We start from the raw sequence: 7,348 nt of genomic DNA on the forward strand, positions 1-7,348 counted from the left end.
AGAATCCACTACTTAGTGAATGCAAATGAGTTGAAAAAAAAAAAAGTCAAGAGTTGGGAGATAAATGCAAACTTAAACTTTCTGCTTCTCATGCATTATGGCAGCATTTTTCTTTGCAGCATGAAAATTGCACAATCGCCTTGTCTCAAGGTATCTATTTTCCCCTCTGAATAACTGACAGGATTATTATTTGGATCTTTGTCAATGCTAAATAAATTGCACATCTATAAATTAGTGCTTACCTCAATGAACTCTGCAACAAGAGAACCTATGAATAAATTAAATACCTCAAAATTACTTATAAAAACAGGGCGAAGAGATTATTCTCTTTGCTAATATTTAATCATTCTTGCAAATTTTCACTCCCCAATGTAGCTTTTATATTTTTAATAACATTTTCTATATCATTAGTTAGCATTCAATCAATCAAGCCTGGGGATTTAATAAGAAGGACCTAAGGCTTCTGGCAAGTTAGACCCAACACTAGGGACTCTCAGTGCTACCACTCTCCGAGAAGGCATTATTGCACGCACTTGACTCTGAGCAGTATCACCCTGCTTGGGACAAGATTTTATATAGTGGTAGAAAGTAATAATAATGGCTTCCTAAAAGGAAATATGTAAAGGACTGTAGAAAGAAGTGAAGTAGAAAGACAATATAAATACTTTCTTTAGTCGGTGACTGCTTTTTTCACTAAATTTCCTCAGGAGCCTTGTTTGGTTTTACTCCTGACTAGCTCCCCAGAGCTGAACTTCGGCTGTGTGCTTCAGAGGCTAGAGGCTCATGTCTGCAATACCATTGCTTTCAAGGACGGAGTAGTAGAATCTGGAATTCAGAGCCAGCCTTGGCTATGTAGTAAGTTTGAGGACAACCTAGGCTATGTTAGAGAATTAAAAAAAAAAAAAAAAAAGTTTTCTGACCTAACAAGAGTCCCTATGGAATTCACTGTGCCCTCAAGGCGATAAACACGGCTCTCTTTGGATTTTCCCAGTACCTTGTACACACTTACTGTAGAATGTCATAAGGAATGTTTACATGTGAGACCTACAACTGATTAGGAAAAAATAATCTTCCCTGTACACTCCAAAAAGGTCTGTCAATAAATGTATAGTAAATAAAACCATGTAAGCAATTAGACAGGTGACATGGATCTGGCAGCGTTTAATCTATACCTAGTCCAGAGTTGTTCCCGGTGTCCATGCCACAGCTAAAATGAACTTGTAGATAAAAGCTGGCCAGAACACAGGATTGAGGCTTGAACCCTGGAGTTTGAGGATGAATCAGAACAACATAGTCGTATGCTAAACTTCAAAAATGAACCAAATAACCAAGAAAACCAACAAAACCCACATAGTAATTGCAACCAAACAAATAAACATTCATGACACTAGCGTTAAGGAGGGTACAGCAGGAGAGAAAATCCAAAAGATGGCCTGGGCCACATAATGACAACCAGTCTCAAAATGGGAGAGAGTTTGGGGGTTGCATATTTCTCTGTTTTTATCTTATAATAATTATCTCATTTAGCACCCATGTAAGGATGTTTAGCATGTGATTAGATGCCATAGGTCAATATCAGTGTCTTCCATCACTCACCTTAGTTTTAGTCACATTACTTTTTTTGTGACCAAAGCAATCACTGATTAATGAGGCTGGCTGGTCAGTGAAATCCAGGTATCCATCTGTCTCCCATGGTCCCTCAGCACCTCCTCGTACATATGTGAGCTGCCTCGTACATATGTGAGTGCTTTTCTTGTGACTGAGGGGTGTGAGCTGAATATTTCAGTGTGCGTACTGCAGATCTGGGATTTTATTCTAATCTTCATTTCTGGAAATTACTTCCAAGCTAGTACTAGCAAAAGGAAGTGATCAAAACATTCCCAGACATTCTCAAGAAAACATTTGAGTTATGAGTAGTTTTTTTTTCTTTTTTAATTCTTCTTCATTTTGTCAGTATAGTTTATGGAATTGGACAAGAGTGTGTCTAGTTGTTGAAACAAAATTTGTTTCAAATTACAAACTCATCAGCTGCAAGTACATTAAAATGAAAACAGAAATCATCAGAGAATGAAGAAACACGGCTATACATGATGATGCATTTATCCGTGATGCTGAGATTCAGCATATCTTATGCTGTTCTGTAGATTACTTCTTGAAAGCAAAAATAAATATTAATATACTACATAATAGTTAGGTCATATGGGCATCTTATATAAGTTATTTAGACTGACATAATAGGGATAACAAATCTTTCTGAATGAAAATGTTTCTGTCAGCCAATGTAACATTTTAAACAGGTGATGTTGTAATTTTAAAATAGTGTTCAGAATTTAGTTATTTGTAACAAGGTTATTGAATAACCTAGTTTTCTATCATAGTTAGTATAATTTACAAAATAACCTTGGATTGCATAAGGGGATGAAGATTTATTTGCAGGATCATGTCTGAGATACATTTTAATGTCATTCTTGAATTCATTCTTAATAACCCATTAATTATGTACTACAAAATGTAAAAGAACAACAAGAACAATAACTGATTCTATGAATGTTAAAATTTATAACTCACATGCTCCAGTTTGAGTATATATAAAATCTTTGGAGCACTTCATGTAATCCAAACTTACCATCACTCTCCAACTTGGTCTTAAAAATATATTTTGGATTAGTTTATTATAAATTGATTTGAATTCATCAAATAAATCATTATATGTAGAATGTCTAAAATATTTTAAGTAAAGCTGGAATTTATTCAGTATATGGCATTTCAACATATTTATCATACATGCTATTTTGATGTACCTTTTATAAAATTTCAACTGCTAAGTCTAGTTATTTTCATTACAAATAATCAAAGAAATGCCCTATTATATTTTCAGATGTTAGTATTATAGAATATAGTATATTTGGTGTGTATTCCTACCTCTAATCAGAAGAGATGTTCTTAAATCTTAAGAAAGTTTAATTATTTTGTTTAATTTCTATTGTATTGTAGATTGGACACTTTAAGAAGTGCTATGTTCAAGCTTAAATTGTGTTTTTACAGATCTTTATAGCAAGAGAGCAATTTGTGAATTGTAATGACACCATGCTATTTTAATATCATGTTAACTAATTTGTGATGCATGTAATTCATAATTAGTGATGGCTATTTTTCCATAACTTTGATAATAGTATTGTATCTTGTAAAATGAGAAGTATCATAACATAGTTACCAGTAATCATCCAGCTGAAATATCTCTGACTATATTTTCAATGTTATCTATACCTTAAAGTACTTGACATATGAGAAATTTGAAGTGAGCATTTCCTGCTTCCACGTTATTATTTTTAAAAATGAATGGTTTACAGAAAGCACTGTAAATATACTATTAGTAAAATTAATAGCAAATAACTGAATTAAAATGCCATGATATTTAACAGGTATCATTTTTTTAGTCTAGTAGGGAATACATTATCGCAAGAATTGTTTCAAAGCTGGGAACTCTGTAATCTGTACATTACTCAGAAATGATCAACTTGTAATGGCAGAATTTGGAGTATCTGCAAAGGAATATCCAAAGTGCAAAGCTGTTAATTTCGAATTCTTTTTATCGCATTAACTTTTCTCCTAAAGTGCATGAGGTGTATTCATAGATGCCGAATGGCTAATGATACCGATGGCTTTTATCTTGTTTTCATTCGGGAGTAAAGGATCGCTAAGTAGATTCATATGGAAACAGGAGACATATTAATACAGTGCACTGAAAAGTATAAAAGCATGATACAAGAGGAATAAAGGAATCTTAGAATAATGGCTCTTATTCTTTAATTATTCATGCGATACAAATATAAGTTTAAAATATCCTCATACTATGTGTAGAGGAACCTTTGGAAACTAGTTAAGTCTATGAAAATATATATCAGCAAACAAATTGAAAAAGAGTGCTATTTACTCTGCTTGAGAACATCTCTGTATTTTTTTTTTAAATCAGGGTATTTAAAAGATCTGGTTTTAGGGTAAATGAGTCAGAATATTAAAACCTTCACTCAGAGAAAATTCTATTATGTTGACTATTATCTGAGTCTTCAGACTTCTTGTGAACTTTTTGTACATTTGGAATAAATTACTGAAGAGTAATATATATATATATATAGTATAAGATGATATTAGGTCCCTCAATCATCAAATGTTTCAATATCACAAATTCTTCTAGTATTATTATAAGATCACTACTGTGTCTTTTGTGCAAAGATAAAAATTAAACTCAGCAAGCGTGTATACAACATTCTCAATTTCATGCGGCTCCTTGTATGTGATCGATTGTAAATTTAATCTCCTCCTTGCCAGATTTCAAATATCATAGCAGACCATCAATCTCACATTATTTTATTAGTCTTAAGTCTTCAACTAATGGATTGGTGAATATTTGATAAGTTAATCTGAGATTGTACCTGGTGCTGTAGTTCGCTAACAGAGTTCTTGCCCAGGGTACAGGGGCACTGGATTTGATCCCCAGTTCTGGATAGGAGCAGGAGAGTACGGTTAGGCCAGTCTAATATTGAAATCCGAAAACAAAGCTCAAATATCCAGAAATGAAATAAGAACTAAGAAGAAATATTATAAAAGTAAAAGCACAAATAAAGTTGGTGAGTTTAAAAACGGTGAAAAGAAAAGGATGAAATTTGATTTAAACTGGTAGAAACATCTTGACATGGTCATAACTTTAAGGCATAAATGAGTAACCACTGAAGAAAAGTACAATGAAGGATAGACATGGATATAGAACCATGCTCAATTTGATGCGCTTTTATTAATAGTCATCGTATGCACATCACCAAATAATAATTTTAAAAGAACACTTAATTTAAAATCATGTTCTTCTCTACTCACACTATATGAGGTGCATGCTTCTGGAATGTTAAAAGATGATAAGTCACAATGATATTTGAAGTAAGAGCTTTATGAATATCAACCTTGGCACATTAAAGAGTTAAAGGCATGGGTAGGAATAGTTCAGTGGTGATTAATGAACTCTTCTAGTTCTTTTGTGCCAGGACCTACATTTTTTTTTCTCAGCACTACAAACAACCAATAACAACAACAAACAAAAAAAATCCAGTTCAAAGGCAGTTGCTCTTTCAAGCTAAGATAATGTAGTTTACTGCCTCTATGTCAAAAGGTCAGTGTAGTTTACTAGAATACAAATGTAAGGAGACATAAAGAGATAAGAATTCTCATACTAGACCTGCTCCTATCCAATTTACAACATACCACTAGCTAGCTGAAGCAAAGCATAATATGAGAGGGTTGGAGTAGAAACACATAGGAAAAATTCATGATTAAAGAACACAAGGATATGTTTGTCAATTTTTACATGTATCCACCTATACACATAAACCACAAAAAAAGGGACTCATCTGGTCATGCTAGTCAATATTTGCATCTTTACATATATCAGAAGAAAAAAGGCTATAAACATGAGAGTGAGTGGGAGGTTGTGGGAGGGGTTTTGGAGGGGCTGCTAGAGGCTGAGGAAGAACAGGGAGGTGAGAAGTGATGAATTTTTGTTTGAATTAATAGCATATTTTATAATATTTTTAAAATTGCAAGAGAAGCTAAGGCATTACATGCGAAGTGATTTCTCTTCCACTGTGGAGGAATTACATTTACAGAACACATTCATTTCTACTTCCACTGCACCTTGTAAAAGGATTTCATTTAAATCACGATGAAAGCTTTTGAGGGATGCTGAAGAAATTAAATGAATATAGACGAGAAGCTCCTAAAAAAGCTTATTAAGAGGCTGGGATGTTAAAGAAAATAGGGATATAATTGGAGAACTCTTAATGTTCCTTTTACGAGCACATTTGTTCCTGCAGAAGCATAGGAAGTAGAGGAGTAGCCAACATAATTTCTTTATTTCTACAAAATGGAAAGGATCCAGATATACATACGGGGCAATTATTAACTAGTTTAATGACCACCGTGGCAAATGTCATAGAAACTATATAAAAGGATCAAGTGGAACATGCTACATCTTGATTAAGGCAAATACACAGTATTTCAAAATTCTGCCAATCATCCTAAAGATGCGGTTCTTATAATTCTGGGACAACATTTTCACATTGTAGAGCTCTCTCAGAGGGATATAAATATTGATGATAAATTTGATATTTCAATGGCAAGAGTCATTAAATAAGACATGAACTTTCAGCCGGGCGGTGGTGGCGCACGCCTTTAATCCCAGCACTCGGGAGGCAGAGGCAGGCGGATCGCTTGAGTTCGAGGCCAGCGTGGTCTACAAAGTGAGTCCAGGACGGCCAACTAAGGCTACACAGAGAAACCCTGTCTCGAAAAACCAAACCAAAAAAAAAAAAAAAAAAAAAAAAAAAAAAATACATGAACTTTCAATGAATGCAATGTTAAGTTGACCTGAGTTTGGAAAAGTGTTTAGGATTTAGTCTTGAAAGGTTGTGCTTGTTTATCAGTCAGAACTAACTCAGAGCAAGCCTGATATTCACAGCAGGTACACACCTGTGGCAATAAAATGCAAATTAATTGTATTTCGATGTAGAAGAACAATACTTGCACAGCTATATGACGAAAACTAACATTTTTTATGGTTATCTCTTACATAAAAGAGAACTTAGCCAGATATGTGAACTGTGAATAAAAGATATTTAATTATTAATAATAACCAGTACTTATAAAATGTTCTTGTGCATACTGCCCCATAGTTTCAAAAGGTGCTTTCACATTTCAGATTATGAAAGTATGTGCACTGGAAGGCCAATAAGGCTGGGTCGGATGAAGAAAGACTTTGCTGATACACTCCTCCTCGTCAGAGGGGTTGAGAGAGCATTCCCTTAATGGAAAAAAAACCACAGGACTGACTGTACTACCCAACATTTTTCAGCACTGTCTTTGCTATTTTAAAATTAAGTTAACATAAATTTAAGAGAAGTGGGTATGCTTAATCAAAAAGAAAAAAAAATCTGTGAGCAATAGGTTTATGATATTTTCTGATTATTTATTTGTTATATACAAGAATTAATTACCTGGGAATGTTTTAGTAACAAAATCTTAGGGAAAGTTTTACTTTATTTTATTTTAGTTTATTATTAATTTTAATTTTAGTAATTTATTCAGATTACAACTCAATTGTTATCCCATCACTTGTATTCTCCCATTCCTCCCTCTCTCCCACTTTCACTCTACTCCCCTCCCCTAGGTCTAAGACTGAGGGGGACCTTGACACCCACTATATGGTCATAGGCTATTAAGTCTCATCTTGGTAGCCTGCTTATTCTTTCTTTGAGTGCCATCAGGACTCCCCACCAAGGGGAGGTGGTCAAATATGGAGCAC

At 34.0% G+C, this 7,348-nt stretch overlaps 1 non-coding gene across 1 annotated transcript; it reads left to right on the top strand.

Annotated features, from left to right (window-relative positions):
* Positions 1 to 6,762: 6,762 nt before the first annotated feature.
* Positions 6,763 to 6,893, top strand: LOC127210404 (small Cajal body-specific RNA 4). The gene has a single exon (XR_007833312.1). It is a non-coding gene; the product is annotated as a small Cajal body-specific RNA 4 (non-coding RNA).
* The last annotated feature ends 455 nt before the right edge of the window (positions 6,894 to 7,348 follow it).

Source organism: Acomys russatus, chromosome 27 (assembly GCF_903995435.1).
Source record: "Acomys russatus chromosome 27, mAcoRus1.1, whole genome shotgun sequence".
NCBI lineage: Eukaryota > Metazoa > Chordata > Mammalia > Rodentia > Muridae > Acomys > Acomys russatus.